Genomic DNA, 19,100 nt, shown 5'->3' on the forward strand with positions numbered 1-19,100 from the left:
CTGGTAGTAGGGAAGGTCATATCTCTATCCTTGTAAAGTTGGAAACTGTAGTCTTTTTTTCCTGGTGGCAATACGGCCACCAAAATTCAGGGTTCTGTTAAGAAGGAGAAAGGTGAAAATGGATAACAGAGCGAGCAATTAGCTGTCTTCATCATATGTTTTTATCCTCATGGTACAATGAGGAAATGGGCTGAGATAGGAAAGATCACACAGCTGGTCAGAGGCAGAGAAGAGATCCAAATGCACACCAGCCAAACTCCTGACAGAATAGAAACATTTTCTTGCTGTTGAGTGTATGCTAAGGCAGCCCTTAACCTCCGTTCTGAGTCATGTGTCTCTCAGGAATTCTGTTCATTTAAGATTCTGAAGTCTGCCCATTTGCGCTCTCATTTAAAAGCTCTGAGATGGCTCCTGGTGGTATTTGTCCACGGTAGGTATTTAATTGGTTTCCATTTTTGAAAAATAGCCGTGGCAACTTTGGTCATTACTATGGCACTATTCTTTGATTCAGTTTCTTGTTACAGGAAGATAGAATTGTCAGAGGAACGTCTTGAAGATTGAGTTAGAACATTATCAATAAATGGGATTGCCCTGTGGGCTTGAAACCAGTGGTTCACGGCTAAGGCAATTTAGCAAGGTCTGGAGATATTTGGGGAATGTCACATCTGGGGAGGTGATGCTGGCATCTAGTGGAGGAGAGGCCAAGCAAGTCACAGTGTGCGGGACAGGCCCCCACGACAAATGACATCAGTAATGCTGAGGCAGAGATACCCGGGTCTGGCCCATTTGAACTGATGGAGCTTACATAACAGGACATCTGCTGCTTCGTGCGGATGTCCCAGTAAGAATCTCAGGCTCTACGTTCTCTCTTTTTTCTTAATGTCTCTGTCTTTGGCTATAGGAAAAAAGTAATCTTGTAGAAGTCTACTCAGTGGATGTTCATTATTTGATAATAAGGCTTAAATGGACATTTTTTTAAAAAAGCAATCACTAAATATTTCCTGAGTAGCTTCAATCTACTGACCAGGATCCTGGAGATCACCCAATTCAGAGACATGTTTAGGTCTTCTTTAATTTCCCTCAGCAATATTTTGTAGGTGTAAGAGTGCAGGTCTTAACCTTTTGTCATGTTGATCCTTAATATTTCAGATTTGGGGGCATTACTGTTAATGAATTTTTTAAAAATTCAATTTCTGATTTCTCATTGCTGGCACATAGCAATACAAAAGTAGTAGTGTTAGTCACTAAGTCGTGTCCAACTCTTTGCGACCCCATGGACCATAGCCCACCATGTTCCTCTGCCCGTGGGATTTTCCAGGCAAGAATACTGGAGTGGGTTGCCATTTTCTTCTCCAGGGATTGAACCCACGTCTCCTGCATAAGCAGGCAGATTCTCTTCCACTGAGCCACCAGGGAAGCCCCACTTGGTATGTAATAAGCATCAGATATACTCCCCTTGGGCATCTGGGCTGCATCACCAGGGTTGTCTGCAGGTTTTCTCAGTCACTCACTCTGTAGTCCCATGTGTTTATCTCACCCTTAGGAAATCCTGTTGAGTTGTGGGAGAGGAACTGGCTTCTGATAGTGGCAGGAAGAGAACTTCCCCTTGGAAGCAATACAAACCCATTTCCATGGCATGGTCTGTTCCTTCTGTTCTAAAGAGACAGGGCCAAGCACTATCAGAGAGCAGGAAAATACCTGCTTCACACTTTTGCTTTTAATCATTTGATGTTCAACCCCTGTGGGTTACATCCTCGGTAAGGAGGAGATTAAAAAAGAAATTCAACCTCGATGCAAATCTTAGCAACTTGTTTGCTTAGTGGAGATTTCTGCCTTGGAATGGTTAGAAGCTTTACAATGCAGTTGAACTTGTCTGTTTGAATGACCAACATTTTGCTACTATTGTCCAAGAAGCTAATAAAAACACACATGCAGTTGTTCTATTTTCAGAACACTTTATGTGCACTGACCACTTATTTTTCATGATCTGTGTGTTGACTCTTGGCTTTATAATGGGGATATTGAGGTAAAGGGCAAATTTTGGGGTAAAATGAATACCAAACCCACGATTTCTAGCCAGATGTTTAGATCTTGGTCTTAGAGCATAAAGTATCTTGACATTCCTAGACAAGAAACAGCTCAGGAAAATTCCCGTAGTGTAAGGAGAATGTTCAGATTCTATTTAACTGCCTATCTCGTGGGAAAGCAAATAGCCTTAGACTATTAATAAATATGAAAAGCACACTTCACCCAGGGTCATAAGAGTCATCAGTGCAATCGCTTCAGATTTTTCAAATGTTGGTCAACTCTCAGGGAACTCAAGTGTCACCTTCCTTTAATGTTTGAAGTCAGAGTGGACAGCACAGCCTGGAGAACGCAGGGCTTCCATTGTCTTCCCAGCTAATGATGTGTTTGGGGACCCAGACTGGAAGGCTCTGTCTTATCGCCCTGCTGAATATTGACAGAAGGGTCAAGTGGACATAACTAAATGCACAATCCTGAGATGAAAGGGTCTTGTTATGCAAACAGACATTGTTGATCAAACGACAGGCGGAACAGTGAGTGGCTGACAGATTTCATTAATCCTCAAGCCGGAAGGGATGTTAAAGGTCACTGACTCTGGAGTCCAGGGAACAACAGAGTCTCGGTGAGAACCTGCCTTCCTGACTCAGGGTCCAGGACTCAGCTCTGACCATTGATTAGCACCTGGGTGCCAGCTGGGGCCAGTGGGGCCAGGAAAGTTCACACCTCTGTCACACAGACCACTGAGGAAGCACTCAGCATCTTTCTGGCTAATTCTCCCACTTCTTTGATTCACGGCCTCTGGGAAGTGAGTCATCCAGAGAGATGGGTGCTTCTGTGGATTGGCAGGAAGCCTGGAATGACTGCTAACTCATCCCGCGGCTTTGGGCAAGTCACATCACCTTTATCTGTATGTGAGGACACTGGCTTCAAGAACTTGCTCCAGCCTGCCAGCTCTAGCTCTCTAGAATTCTGCTTTCCTGATATCAGTCAGACAGGCCTTCATCCATAAGCAAACCAAGCAAGAGCCCATGGCAACAATTTAAGTCTCAGTCCTAGTTTTATGAAGCCTCGAGCTTCACCTATTATCTCAAGTTCGATGTGGAATTCTCAGGGCAAAATGTATTTCAGTCCCTTTCATTATTCTATACCCTTGAGGACTTCCCTGGTGGTAAAGAACCTACCTGCCAGTGCAGGATACTCAGTTTCCATCCCTTGGTTGGGAAGATCCCCTGGAGAAAGAAATGGCAACCCACTCCAGTATTCTTGTCTGGGAAGTCCCAGGAGCCTGGCAGGCTACAGTCCATGGGGCTGAAAAGAGTTGGACAGGACTCAGCAACTAAACAACCACCAACACCACCATGCCCTTAGGATGGGAGGCCAGCGTGAGCTCCCTCAGACAGAGAGTGATGTCCACATGAGATGGCAGTGAGGACCCCCAGTCTATGGGGCCTGTTCCTCATTCCCAGCTCCCCACTCCCAATCTGAAAGCCCCACAGCTGCAGCTGACCCCTCGGGGCCACTGGAGAAACAGCAGCTCGAACCCACACCAAGCAGAGAGGAACTTCCTGCTCATCTAGGATTCATGCCAAGTGTATTACTTTCTGAGTGCATTTGTCCCAGCAAACCTCCTTTACAAAAAATACAAGAAGGAGTCCCAAATGAAAGGACCCAAGATAGGAACTCAATTCCACACGAAGAAAGAATGAATGCCAGTAAATAAAACTACATAGGTGTGGATAAAAGACATTTTTTATTTGCAAGTCACTGTGGGCACCTTAATCTTCTCCAGCCTCAATTTCTTCCACTGTGAAATGAGTACAGTCGCAATACCTCTTTCGTGGGGTGTTTGGGGATGAACAAGGCAATGTGGGACAATTTGTTAGCAGTGCTTGGCAGATGGTAAATGCTTGACTGGAGTCTCTGATATCCACTGTCTTCTCTCCCTGTCCAGCCTGTATTCTGTTGGGAGCAATGTCATTCATTCAACCTTCAATCACTCACTTGCATATTGCTGGCTGATCGTTCCCTGGTTGAATGGGCTGTAGCAAGGTAATATTATGTGGGGTTACTTAAGCACATAAAAAACAATTCTTGACATACCAGATTTTAAAGATAATCTCTATAATCTAGCCCTGAATAAATAATATTGATTATAAGACTGTATTAACTTCCTGATTAAAACTGGTTCAATAACAGTGTCCTAAAAATGCTATTAACTGGTGTACCTTACTTACATGCTGACTTTGTGGCTATTTTTGAGCAATACTTACAATTTCCAAGAATTAAAAATCTTGGTAACCTTCTGAGCCCCTGTTCCCCTGTCAAAGGAACTGCAACCCATCACAGACGATGGTCCAGGAGGCAGGAGCAGCTTAGGGGTTTGGGGTGGTTCCCTTTGTGATAGTTCTGCAAACTCCAAGACAAGCTTTGTTCCTGCTATGGGGACTTCTCCCCAAGAAGGAGAATCTGTCCCCCCCTTACTACTCTGTCTTCATAGCCATGAGGGTAGAAGAGAAGCCCAGCCTTAGGAACTAATAGTTCTGTATATTTTATTCCACATTGGGTGCTGTATGGGTTATTTCTTGCCAACCATTTAACATGCTATGGTTATTTTGATACCTTTTTAATGTACTACGGCTACTCCCTTCTCTCTTTCTGAGACTGAGTTTGGCTGCGATTAACAGATAATATGAATAACAGTAAAAAGCTATGACCAACCTAGACAGCATATTAAAAAGCAGAGACATTACTTTGCTGACAAAGGTCCGTCTAGTCAAAGCTATGGTTTTCCAGTAGTCATTTATGGATGTATGGGTTGGCCTATAAAAAAAGCTGAGCACTGAAGAACTGATGCTTTTGAACTGTGGTATTGGAAAAGACTCTTGAGAGTCCCTTGGACTGCAAGGAGATGCAACCAGTCAATTCTAAAGGAAAGCAGTCCTAAATATTCATTGGAAGGACTGATGCTGAAACTATAATATTTTGGCCACCTGATGAGAAGAACTGACTCATTGGAAAAGACCCTGCTGCTGGGAAAGATTGAAGGAGGGAGGAGAAGGGAATGACAGAGGATGAGATGGTTGGATGGCATCACCGACTCAATGGATACGAGTATGAGTAAGCTCGGGGAGTTGGTGACGGACAGGGAAGCCTGGCATGCTACAGTCCATGGGGTCACAAAGAGTTGCGCACGACTGAGCAACTGAACTGAACTGAATCCAAGATAGGGATGTATGTTTCTCTCATGCAAAAGAAGTCCGGGAGAGGATACAGCAGTTCCTCAGAGACCCAGGCTCCCTCTACTCCTCCTTACAACAATCCTTGGCAGGAATTTGTTGCCCTGTGGCCCCAGGATAGCTGCTGGAGCTCCAGTCATCATGTCTCTGTCCCAGGAAGATAGAGGTGGAGGTTAAAAGGCAGGAAGGACCTAGAAACCTGGACCAATATCTTCCACTGACTCTCTTTTGACAGAACTGTGTCACAGAACCTCACATCATTACAGAAAGACTGGGAAATTTAGATGGACACATTGCTTCTTTGAATTGAACGTGGGTTTAATTAATAAGGACTTCCCAAGTGGCTCAGATGGTAAAGAATCTGCCCACAATGTGGGAGACCTTTGCATTAGGAAGAGCCCCTGGAGAAGGAAATGGCAACCCACATCAGTATTCTTGCTTGGAGAATTCCATGGACTGGCTGGCTACAGTCCATGGGGTTGCAAAGAGTTGGACATGGCTGAGCGATTCACACTTTCACTTTAGTTAAAAGGAAGAAAGGAAAAATGGTTCTTGGGTTCCCCTTTCTCAAGCCCAGAAGAGATATTAGCACAGAAGAGAATGGTAAACAGTAGCCCAGAAGGAAGAAAGGACTCAATGCCCAGTTCAGTTCAGTTCAGTCAGTTCAGTCGCTCAGTCATGTCCGACTCTTTGCAACCCCATGAATCGCAGCACGCCAGGCCTCCCTGTCCATCACTGACTCCAGGAGTTCACTCAAACTCATGTCCATCGAGTCGATGATGCCATCCTGCCATCTCATCCTCTGTTGTCCCTTTCTCCTCCTGCCCCCACTCCCTCCCAGCATCAGGGTCTTTTCCAATGAGTCAACTCTTCTCATCAGGTGGCCAAAGTATTGGAGTTTCAGCTTTAGCATCAGTCCTTCCAATGAACACCCAGGACTGATCTCCTTTAGGATGGACTGGTTGGATCTACTTGCAGTCCAAGGGGCTCTCAAGAGTCTTCTCCAACACCATATAGTTCAAAAGCATCAATTCTTCGGCACTCAGCTTTCTTCACAATCCAACTCTCACATCCATACATCAGATCAGATCAGTCACTCAGTCGTGTCCGACTTTTTGCAACCCCATGAATCGCAGCACGCCAGGCCTCCCTGTCCATCACCAACTCCCAGAGCTCACTGAGACTCACATCCATCGAGTCAGTGATGCCATCCAGCCATCTCATCCTCTGTCGTCCCCTTCCTGTTGTCCCTTTCTCTTCCTGCCCCCAATCCCTCCCAGCATCAGAGTCTTTTCCAATGAGTCAGTTCTTCACATGAGGTGGCCAAGGTACTGGAGTTTCAGCTTTAGCATCATTCCTTCCAAAGAAATTCCAGGGCTGACCTCCTTCAGAATGGACTGGTTGGATCTCCTTGCAGTCCAGGGGACTCTCAAGAATCTTCTCCAACACCACAGTTCAAAAGCATCAATTCTTTGGTGCTCAGCCCTCTTCACAGTCCAACTCTCACATTCATACATGACCACAGGAAAAACCATAGCCTTGACTAGACGAACCTTTGTTGGCAAAGTAATGTCTCTGCTTTTGAATATGCTATCTAGGTTGGTCATAACTGTCCTTCGAAGGAGTAAGCGTCTTTGAATTTCATGGCTGCAGTTGTCATCTGTAGTGATTTTGGAGCCCAGAAAAATAGTCTGACACTGTTTCCACTGTCTCCCCATCTATTTCCTGTGAAGTGATGGAACCAGATACCATGATCTTAGTTTTCTGAATGTTGACCTTTAAGTCAACTTTTTCACTCTCCTCTTTCACTTTCATCAAGAGGCTCTTTAGTTCTTCTTCACTTTCTGCCATAAGGGTGGTATCATCTGCATATCTGAGGTTATTGATATTTCTCCCAGCAATCTTGATTCCAGCTTGTGCTTCTTCCAGCCCAGCATTTTTCATGATGTACTCTGCATAGAAGTTAAATAAGCAGGGTGACAATATAGAGCCTTGACATACTCCTTTTCCTATTTGGAGCCAGTCTGTTGTTCCATGTCCAGTTCTAACTGTTGCTTCCTGACCTGCATACAGGCTTCTCAAGAGGCAGGTCAGGTGGTCTGGTATTCCCATCTCTTGAAGAATTTTCCACAGTTTGTTGTGATCCACACAGTCAAAGGCTTTGGCATAGTCAATAAAGCAGAAATAGATGTTTTTCTGGAACTCTCTTGCTTTTTCCATGATCCAGCAGATGTTGGCGATTTGATCTCTGGTTCCTCTACCTTTTCTAAAACCAGCCTGAACATCTGGAAGTTCACAGTTCACGTATTGCTGAAGCCTGGCTTAGAGAATTTTGAGCATTACTTTACTTGCATGTGAGATGAGTGCAATTGTGTGGTAGTTTGAGCATTCTTTGGCATTGCCTTTCTTTGGGATTGGAATAGAAACTGACCTTTTCCAGTCCTGTGGCCACTGCTGAGTTTTCCAAATTTGCTGGCATATTGAGTGTAGTACTTTCACAGCATCATCTTCCAGGATTTGAAATAGCTCAAGTGGAATTCCATCACCTCCACTAGCTTTGTTTGTAGTGATGCTTTCTAAGGCCCACTGGACTTCACATGCCAGGATGTCTGGCTCTAGGTGAGTGATCACACCATCATGATTATCTGGGCCATGAAGCTCCTTTTTGTACAGTTCTCCTGTGTATTCTTGCCACCTCTTCTTAATATCTTCTGCTTCTTTTCAGTATGAAAAGGCAAAATGATAGGATACTGAAAGAGGAACTTCCCGGTTGATAGGTGCCCAATATGCTACTGGAAATCAGTGGAAAAATAACTCCAGAAAGAATGAAGGGATGGAGCCAAAGCAAAAACAATACCCAGTTGTGGATGTGACTGGTGATAGAAGCAAGGTCGGATGCTGTAAAGAGCAATATTGCATAGGAACCTGGAATGTCAAGTCCATGAATCAAGGCAAATTGGAAGTGGTCAAACAGGAGATGGCAAGAGTGAATGTCGACATTCTAGGAATCAGCAAACTAAAATGGACTGGAATGGGTGAATTTAACTCAGATGACCATTATATCTACTACTGTGGGCAGGAATCCCTTAGAAGAAATGGAGTAGCCACCATGGTCAACAAAAGAGTCTGAAATGCAGTACTTGGATGCAATCTCAAAAACGACAGAATGATCTCTGTTCGTTTCCAAGGCAAACCATTCAATATCACGGTAATCCAAGCCTATGCCCCAACCAGTAACACTGAATAAGCTGAAGTTGAACGGTTCTATGAAGACCTACAAGACCTTCTAGAACTAACACCCAAAAAAGATGTCCTTTTAATTATAGGGGACTAGAATGCAAAAGTAGGAAGTCAAGAAACACCTGGAGTATCAGGCAAATTTGGCCTTGGAATACAGAATGAAGCAGGGCAACGGCTAATAGAGTTTTGCCAAGAGAATGCACTGGTCATAGCAAACACCCTCTTCCAACAATACAAGAGAAGACTCTACACATGGACATCACCAGCTGGTCGACACCAACATCAGATTGATTATATTCTTTGCAGCCAAAGATGGAGAAGCTCTATGAAGTGAAGTCACTCAGTCATGTCTGACTCTTTGCAACCCCATGGACCCTAGCCTACCAGGCTCCTTCATCCATGGGACTTTCCAGGCAAGAGTACTGGAGTGGGTTGCCATTTCCTTCTTCAGGGGATCTTCCCAACCCAGGGATCCAACCTGGGTCTCCTGCATCGCAGGCAGACTCTTTACCGTCTGAGCCACCAGCTCTATACGTGAGCAAAAACAAGACCGGGAGCTGACTGTGGCTCAGACCATGAACTCCTTATTGCCAAATTCAGACTGAAATTGAAGAAAGTGGGGAAAACCACTAGACCATTCAGGTATGACCTAAATCAAATCCCTTATGATTATACAGTTGAAGTGAGAAATAGATTTAAGGGACTAGATCTGATGGACAGAGTGCCTGATGAACTATGGACGGAGGTTCGTGACATTGTACAAGAGACCTGGATCAAGACCATCCTCATGGAAAAGAAATGCAAAAAAGCAAAATGGCTGTCTGAGGAGACCTTACAAATAGCTGTGAAAAGAAGAGAAGCGAAAAGCAAAGGAGAAAAGGAAAGATATAAGCATCTGAATGCAGAGTTCCAAAGAAAAGCAAAGAGAGATAAGAAAGCCTTCCTCAGTGATCAGTGCAAAGAAATAAAGGAAACAACAGAATGGGAAAGACTAGAGATCTCGTCAAGAAAATTAGAGATACCAAGGGAACATGTCATGCAAAGATGGGCTTGATAAAGGACTCAATGCCCAGAACTTGGTTAACATCCTAATAGGTACCTGTGTGCCCAAGGACCACTTTATTGGGTCAGGCATCTGGGAGACGCTCCTAGCTCTTCGCCAGCCCCTTGGTTCCAGCTGACACTGCGCTCCTGCTGACTTATTTCTCCTGCCCTTCTTGCCCCACATCAGATCCATCATGTGTAGAATTCCAAGGATCCGCACCCCTAACCCTTTATAACAAGGCATCACACAGCTGGAGGCCATTTAAATGGACTTGTTGTAGTCTTAAAATGTAAAGCATTTGATTTGTTGACTTTTAAAAATGGCCACTGAAAGGAGCATGGTTTAAGGAAGTAAAAGTTACCTCTTTCCCCAGCCTTAAATAGATTTATCTCACTCTGGCTGTTAGACATGACAAAAGCCAGTGAGATGGAGACAGATGCGGTCAGAGGACACAGCTGGCGCTTTGGCTGCTCTTTCCGAGAAGCCAAACCTCCTGGGAAGATCGATCAGATGCAATTTTTAACTAATTGATGAATTGCTGTCGAAAGCCCATTCATTAAAACACACTTTCACCGCTGATGGAGTCGTAAAATCGCAGAAGCCCCAGCAGCAGCGGGGGGAGACTCTGTCCCTGGAGGCCCCGGATGGCTCTCAGAGCTGGTGAGTCTGGGCTGAAGACCTCATGCAGGGGAGAGAGCCGGGCTTCAGGGCAGACAGACCCTCTCTGTGACTCCCAGGTGCTCTGAGAGGAGTGTGTCCATCTCTGAGGCTCCTCTTCTAAAAGCAGACACAGGAATCCACCTCCCAGGATTAAGCTGCATCACGTAGAGAAACACTGCTGCAGGGTTTGTTAAAACTCTGCTTTTTAAAAAAAAAGAAGAAGAAAAGTTTTAAAATATTCATTTATTTGACTTTTCTGGGCTTTAGTTGCAACATGTAGGATCTAGTTCCCAAACCAGGGATCGAACCCAGGCCCCTTGGATTGGGAACATGGAGTCTTTACCACTGGACCACCAGGAAATTCCCAAAGCTCTGCTTTTTAAACATGGCATTTGAGGCTTGAACTGAAAAGGGGAAAGCGGGGACCAGGCCATTTGTGAGGCGCCCTCCAGAGAGACTATTGCTAACTTTCTCTTGTAAAGGAGAAGCCAGAATCACACTGACTTTGGGGGGGGAGGTTCAGATCGTGCCAGGAAAAGACACCCTATTCTGGTTGATAAAACCTGGCTCAAAGTTCTTGTTTACTAAAGTGAGTGAAAGCCATTAAGCTACTCGTGGTTAGCCCTGTGTTCTGACCAGGACTTTAGGCAAGGAGGTGATTTGAGAAGAGATTTTCCTTCTTCTGTCTTCCTCTCGCCAGCCTTGGGGAGCCAGGCTTCAGGATGGGGGGGACGTCATAGACACGTCCTCTGGGCCCTCGGGCTGTATCTGAGACTCAATGCATGAACAGTGGATGAAACACACCCCAGAGGTAGCCTTTTATGGTAGGCTTTTCTCTCATGATTTGGGACAAACAAAAGGAGCCATTAGTGCTAAAATCTTGCCCTCAAGCCTGCGGAAAAGTGTAATTTTTCTCTCTGTAGCTTGCCCTCTCTGGGTCTTGACATCTTTTTTCAGACAGCTTTGGGGCAGAGGGGGTCCACTGTGAGCGCCGACTTGTCTTCCTTCTCCAGGTCCCCCAGCAGCCCTCCTCTCGCCTGAGGACTTGGCTGAGTGACAGAGCGCAGGGCTGGCCCTCCTCGTGGTCCCCACCACCCCCAGGGGTGTCACGGCCACAGCCAGGGTCATCTTTGTGGTCACAGAAAAGCGGTCTGCATCAGCGGCCACTGGTCTGTCCCCTCTGGGGGAAGAGGCCGATGGTGGCCTTCCCAGGGCCTGTCTTCTCAAGTTCAACACAGGGAGGGGTGGTGGGAAGTCCTGGACTGAGTTCCATTCTGAGGGTCTTGGGATTCAGTCCCAACTCTGTCTCCAGTGGGCTGTGCCATCCTGGACATGCTGCTTGACCACTCTGAACCACCGTTTCTTTAGCTGTAAAACGGGTTTCAAAGGGACCCATCTCAGAGACTGTCAAGATGATTCTGGGAAGTAATGAATGTGGATGTGCCTGGTGTGCTGTCTGGGGAAGGAGAGGCGAGCCTGGCCCCGCCCACACGTGAAGACAGGCCATGAAAGAGGGGAGGGGTGGAGGGAACCCCAGAGAAGTGAGCCAAATCCCTTGGCACAAAATCAGGGTTTGTGATCCCTCCTGCCCCTGCCCCAGCTGGGAGACAAAGCTTCCTCACTGTTCAGTTTGGTTTGAGTGGTCATGGAGCATATGTGAGAGGTGCGGTCGTGGTGTGGGGTGAGAATGAAGCTTGCCAGACCCTTCCTGAAAGGACCACGACGACTGCTTGTATTATTATCAAGATGTTTGTACTTGTGCTCACTACGTGCCAGGCCAGGGGAAGCACCTCAATTCCCAGGGGAAGACAAACTCAATTCCCCGTGGTTACGTAATGGAGCAAGTGCCGTAACTGCACCCATTTTATGGATGAGAAAACTGAGGCACAAGAGGCTAGAAAACCTTCCCAAGGTCGCACAGTGACAGACCTGGGGTTCGCACCCAGGAATCTTGGAGTAAACGCCTTAAACCTACTCTATCCAGATGACTTTCCTCAGTTTCTCACCTAAAATTGCATGGGCAGATATGGTTAGCCCCATTTGACATGGGAAGCAGCAGAGGCTTGGGGAGCTTAAGAGACTTCTCAGATGGCATAGGGATCTCAGGGTGGTGCTATGGGGATTCAGACCATCTGTCTCCAAAGGGCCCTGACCCACCACCTGGCCTCTGAGCAAGGTAAGAGCTGTTGTTGTTCAGGTTCTCAGTTGGACACGACTGGGGTCTTTGCAACCCCGTGGACTGCAGGACACCAGGCTTCCCTGTCCTTCACTATCTCCTGGAGCTTGCTCAAACTCATGTCCATTGAGTCAATGATGCCATCCAACCATCTCATCCTCTGTCACTCCCTTCTCCTCCTGTCCTCAATCTTTCCCCGCTTATTGTAGGCATACGTGATGGCCTGCCACAGAGAGATAACCTGAGCCAGCCCACCTGTGAAGGACAGTAAGGAAGTGAAACTACCACAACCGCCTACCGGAGGCTTGCCATTCTAGGGGACATTTGCAAGGACTGAATAGTCTTTTTACTTCGTTTCTTCACCTCTCCCCCCATCTCTGATCCATAAAAGAATCTGACATCCAAGCCCTGACAAGATGGTTATTTTGAGGCACTAGCCTGTCAACTTCTCGGTCGGCTGTCTCCAGAATAAAGTCCCTTCCTTGTCCCAACACTTCATCTCGGATTCATTGGCCTATTGTATGGCAAGCTGAGCAAGCTTGGACTCGGTAACAGACGGAACACACACTGAGCTCCTTGTTTAACCCACGGAGCGTGATTTCCAGGCACTCTTGTCCCCATTTCACAAGAGAGACAACAAGCTGCTGGGAGGGATGAAGTAACTTGTTCAAGGTCCACACCCAGCAGAGGGTGCAGTCAGAGGGATACAGTTCTTTCTGAAGCTCCATCGGTTCTGGAAACCAGAGGTTCAGGTTTTGCTACTTGATGTGACTGACTATGGTAAACTGTGGTGCTGGGGGACTCTTGAGAGTCCCTTGGACTACAAGGAGATCAAGCCAGTCCATCCTAAAGGAAATCAGACCTGAATATTCATTGGAAGGACTGATGTTGAAGCTGAAACTCCAATACTTTGACCACCTGATTCGAAGAACTGATTCATTGGAAAAGACCCTGATGCTGGGAAAGATTGAAGGCAGGAGGAGAAGGGCAAGACAGAGGCTGAGATGGTTGGATGGCATCATCAACTCAATGGACATGAGTTTGAGTAAACTCTGGGAGTTTGTGGGGGAGGCCTGGCATGCTGCAGTCCATGGGGTCGCAAAGACTCGGACACGACTGAGCAACTGAGCTCAACTGAACTGAACTGTGACTGACCAGGAGCTCTCAGGTGATGCTGGTGTTTGTCAGTTACCAACTGGCACGTGCCAATAGCATTGCCAATGAGTGAACAACAAGTGCATTTGCCATCTGCCTCTGCGGAGATTAGACTCAGACTCTGTGGAGATTGAGCTTCCCTGTGGTGTCTCACACGGTAAAAGAATCCGCCTGCAACGCAGGAGACCTGTGTTCGATGCCTGGGGTGGGAGGATCCCCTGGAAGAGGGCATGGCAACCCACTCCAGTATTCTTGTCTGGAGAATCCCATGGACAGAGGAGCGTGGCGGTCTACAGTCCAAGGGATTGCAGAGAGTCGGACACGACTGTGACTGAGCACACACATCTGTGGAGACTGAACCTTGTGCTGTGCAGCTGTTGACCTTCAGCACGGCCTGAGGGACCAGTAGGGTGGAGTGAGGCACTCTGTGCTGCAGGGAATCTGGTGGGACAGGTGTTTAGATAATTGGATATTTTCAGGAACTGACTTTGCATCTTTGCATCTTCTGGTATCTAGACAAGCATTAAATCCCTTAAAGATGACATCAGATCTTGTGACTAGCAGAAAACCTTGTAAAGTAAGTGCTTGATTGCATTGAACTCCATCACCAAAATCTCATATATTGACCTTCCCCCATTGCCTCTTTGGAGCAGTCTCTCAGAGCTATCTGAGGTGCTGCCTCCCAGGCTGCAGTCCTCATTTTGCCCCCAAATAAAACTTAACTCACAGCTTTCAAGTCGTGCATCTTTTTAGTCGACATAGTAAAGACCCTGTTTGCCAATGCAGGAGACGTAAAAGATGCAGGTTTGATCCCTGGGTCGGGAAGATCCTTGTATGGCAACCCACTCGAGTATTCTTGCCTGGAGAATCCCATGGACAGAGGAGCCTGGAGGGCTATAGTCTATTGGGTCACAAAGAGTTGGAAATGACTGAAGCGAGTTAGCACACTACACACGTGACTGACTAGACCCTTACAAGTCCTGCGTGTCTGTCAGCCTTAAATCAAACATCTTGACTCTCACCAGCCCAGGGTGCCAGCCCTTTGTTTCTGAGGCCTGGTTGATATCAAGCTTCAATGGAAGAAGCGAATTTTACTTCAGCTATTGTCCAAGAGCCACAGAGCTGCATGGTGGTTAAAGCAGTCAATGCAGATTTTAACCAGCAGCTACTGCAGTGGGGAAAAGAGCCTTCAGGACAGAACTGGACTCAAATCCGAGAGCAGCCTGGCCACATGGGCATTTATGGCCCAGGGATGAGGTAGGGGTCAGTGAACGGAAAATTGCTAAGAAGAAGCTTTGGGGTAAGGGTGGGGGTGCAGGTGGTGTTTCTGGTTAAACTGGATTCTTGCTGGAGGCAGGCCTGGGGGATCAGTCGTAGAATTTGATCAGATATTCAAGGTGATTAGAGGGTGGGGTTCATTCTCAACTGACTTAACAAGATTCTTGCTACAACTGGGCTGTGCAGGCCCAACAAGGACAACCCAGGTAGAGGCCTCGATGGTTCAGAGAACCTGAGTGAGTGAGGCCACCACCTGAGTGGATTCTCCCTGATGACCATATTGCTGTTGTTTAGTTGCTAAGTCGGTCTGACTCTTTGCAACCCCGTGGACAGTAGCCCTCCAGGTTCCTCTGTTCATGGATTTCCCATACAAGAATAGTGGAGTGGGTTGCCATTTCCTTCTCCAGGGGATCTTCCCAGCCCAGGGATCAAACACTCATATCCTGCATTGCAGTTGGATTCTTTCCCACTGAGTCACCGGGGAAGCCCTTGCTCTCAGACTTCAAAGCAACGGCTGAGCATGTGCTGCACCTGGAAGCCAAAATGCTAGGATGGCTTTTGTGTTTAAAAAATGCACTGGGGCTGCAGGCTGAAGACAGGCCTGAGGCAGTGTCCGGACTGTGGCCTGGAGTTCCTGGGGAGACTAGGAAGCCGCAGGAGCAGTGGGGGTGGGGGTGGGGAGGGTGAAGGGGTTCCTCAACCATGCTAGTTTGAGGAAGCTGCAGGAATCTGCATTGGTGGGGGTGGGGGTGGTGGCTGGATGCACAATCTTGGAGCCCAGGACAGAAGCGTGGGCTGGACACTTTTCAAAAGAAGTGCTTTGTCTCACTATTCACTGAACCCAGGGTAGGCAAGGCATGTGCTAGGGAGCAAAAGGGAAGAAGCTGGGAGAAGATGCGATAGGAACTGCAGATATTCTTTATCCTCTAATGGCAGACGCCTCTGCAACGCACAGCAAGGGCTTTTCAGGGGGTGCTTATATAGGACGGGCATCCCTTATGGCTCAGCTGGTAAAGAATCTGCTTGAAATGCGGGAGACCTGGATTCGATCCCTGGGTTGGGAAGATCCCCTGGAGAAAGGAAAGGCTTCCCATTCCAGTATTCTGGCCTGGAGAATTCCAAGGGCTGTATAGTCCATGGAGTCACAAAGAGTTGGACACAACTGAGTGACTTTCACTATATAGGACCGAATAAAAGTGTCATGTGGCCAAGAGAATACATCATGATGTGCGTGCACAGTGCTACAAATAACCTCAGATGTTACATAACCAGGCAAATTCATTGTTTCCAAAACATGGGGCAAGAGAGCCTGACCATCGCCATCTTGGCTAACTGCTCTTTCCCTACAACCTTTAAAATTTCAAATAATTGCAGATTCACAGGAAGTTGTAAAGAAAAATAAAAAGAACAGTTAGGATGTCATCCAGTTTCGCTTGATGGTGATGTCTTGCATAAGTACAGTATCAAAGCCAGGGAGCTGCCGTGGGTGCTATCCAGAGAGCTGGTTCAGATTTCAGCAGATTCATATGTTGTCTGTGGGTGCAGGTCTAGGCAATTTTATGACGCGTGTAGATTTGGGTAACCACACCGACATCGACTGTGAGTGTATTTATTTGCTGATGGAATGTCTCTATGTTCAGTAATGGTGTCTTGGAAGCATCTGTGATGGACACTTAAGGCTCCAGACCTGGATGAGATTTCCAAGGAGAGGACACAGAGGAAGAAGAGGAGGAGGCTTGGGGGGCGGGGGCAAGGGTGGCAGATACCAGATGGAGGAAGACGGTTCTGTTCTGGCTCCTGGAAGGCCTTCCCGGAAGAGACGTTTCTGAGAAGGGAAGGGGCTCAGGCTCCCTCCCCTCAAAGGCACCATGTTGTCCTCAGCCCAGCCTACCCCATCTCAGCCCTTGGCCCCGGGTTTTCCAGACCTCCTCCTAGGTCCCCAAACCATCAGCCTCAAATACCAGTATGGTGGTCCTGTGCCAGGCTCCTCAGAAAGCAATCTGCATCTGGAATGCTTTGTTGCACCCTGGGTACCAAATCTGGGCTTCCCTGGTGGCTCCATGGTAAACAACCCGCCTGCCAACGCAGGAGATGCAGGAGATGCAGGTTTGATCCCTGGGTCGGGAAGATCCCCTGGAGAAGGGAATGGCTACCCACTCCAGTATTCTTGCCTAGAAAATTCCATGGACAGAGGAGCCTAGCGGGCTACAGTCCATGGGGTTGAAGAGTCGGACACGACTGAGCGACTGAGGACATGAGCCTGTGTACCAAATCTAGACTTCGGTTCAGTTCAGTTGCTCAGTTGTGTTCAACTCTTTACAACCCCATGAATCACAGCACGCCAGGCCTCCCTGTCTATCACCAGCTCCCGGAGTTTACCCAAACTCATGTCCATCGAGTCGGTGATGCCATCCAGCCATCTCATCCTCTGTCATCCCCTTCTCCTCCTGCCCCCAATCCCTCCCAGCATCAGGGTCTTTTCCAATGGGTCAGCTCTTCGCATCAGGTGGCCAAAGTATTGGAGTTTCAGTTTCAGCATCAGTCCTTCCAATGAACACCCAGGACTGATCTCCTTTAGGATGGACTGGTTGGATCTCCTTGCAGTCCAAGGGACTCTCAAGAGTCTTCTCCAACACCACAGTTCAAAAGCATCAATTCTTTGGCACTCAGCTTTCTTCACAGTCCAACTAACTCTCACATCCATACATGACCACTGGAAAAACCATAGCCTTGATTAGACGGACCTTTGTTGGCAAAGTAATGTCTCTGCTTTTTAATATGCTATCTAGGTTGGTCACAACTTTCCCTAGGCTTGGAAAATGGTAAATGTACTTGAATAATATGTCAATGACACAATACTATAACCAAGGCTGAGGGGACCCTGGTGTCACTGTCGTGAGGCTGGACACTGGCATCTCATTCACCCCATCACAGGGCCCGCTGCACAGGGCACGCTTGTGTGCACTTAGCTGTCTGTGGTTAAGTGTTATGGTTTTGGGTATCTTTTCCCAACAGAGCACACAGCCATGCTGTCTGTCTTAGTCAGCTCCTACTTAAGTAAGGAGGGTATTTTCCCCAAGGAGGAGGGGGTGCCTTAGTATCAATTCCATGCTCTCTCTATTTTTATTCTGTCATTTTCACATTAATTCTTTCATCCATGAAGTTTCAGAATTTTGCAAATTCTGCCTATACAGGAGGATGGACACTTGCCCAATGGAAACCCCACAGTGGAACGTCCGGGACTGTGGCCTGAGTGGTGCAGCGGCGCCATCGTCTGGTGGAACTGAGAGCTGCACCCTGAGAAAACCGAAAGCTTTTCTCCTCTTTACATCTTCTACACGGAGAAGGCAATGGCACCCCACTCCAGTATTCTTGCCTGGAAAATTCCACGGACGGAGGAGCCTGGTGGGCTGCAGTCCATGGGGTCGCTAAGAGTCGGACACGACTAAACAACTTCACTTTCACTTCTCACTTTCATGCATTGGAGAAGGAAATGGCAACCCATTCCAGTGTTCTTGCCTGGAGAATCCCAGGGACGGGGGAGCCTGGTGGGCTACCGTCTATGGGGTCGCACAGAGTCGGACACGACTGAAGCGACTTAGCAGCAGCAGCAGCAGCAACATCTTCTACAAGCATCCGGTTTACCCAGCCCCTGAGGCTCCCAGCTGTCCCAGCTCTGGGAAAGCCCAGATGTGGACGTGGGAGACCGGGATCAATATTTAGGGATCCCTACTGGCTGTGTCTCAGAAATTACAATGAGGATCAGGGATGAAGGGGAAATGGTCCCTGACGTCCCAGAATCACACCTGGTGGAAGACGAGAGCCAAGACAATGATGCTTAAGAGTTGAGCTGCCTGGAGGTGCGGTTCTGGCTCTGCCCCTGCTGGCTATGGGACCTGGGGCAAGCAGCTTAGGCTCTTTTTAGGCTCAGCTGTTTTGTATTAAACAGGAAACCAAGGCTAATAATTAGTTCCTGGTGTGGTTGTTTAAAAAAGACATTCACTGTGAAATGTAAAGTACATAAGTTCAGTTCAGTTGCTCAGTCATGTCTGACTCTTTGTGACCCCATGGACTACAGCACGCCAGGCCTCCCTGTCCATCACCAACTCCCTAAGTTTACTCACACTCATGTCCATCGAGTCGGTGATACCATCCAACCATCTCATCCTCTGTCATTCCCTTCTCCTCTTGCCTTCAAAGGAAGGTAATTATATTTCTTACTGATGTAATAACAACTGATCAGACAGAGAAGGGGGTTCTGGGAGGTGGGGGTCAGGAAAGGTTT

At 47.4% G+C, this 19,100-nt stretch overlaps 1 long non-coding RNA gene across 1 annotated transcript; it reads right to left on the minus strand.

The window, feature by feature from the left end:
* Positions 1–3,756: 3,756 nt before the first annotated feature.
* LOC129622551 (uncharacterized) lies at positions 3,757–9,774 on the minus strand. The gene is made up of 2 exons (XR_008700054.1): positions 9,601–9,774; positions 3,757–4,064 (listed from the first exon to the last, which is right to left on the minus strand). It is a non-coding gene; the product is annotated as an uncharacterized LOC129622551 (long non-coding RNA).
* Positions 9,775–19,100: the final 9,326 nt, after the last annotated feature.

This window comes from Bubalus kerabau, chromosome 11 (assembly GCF_029407905.1).
Source record: "Bubalus kerabau isolate K-KA32 ecotype Philippines breed swamp buffalo chromosome 11, PCC_UOA_SB_1v2, whole genome shotgun sequence".
Lineage (NCBI taxonomy): Eukaryota > Metazoa > Chordata > Mammalia > Artiodactyla > Bovidae > Bubalus > Bubalus kerabau.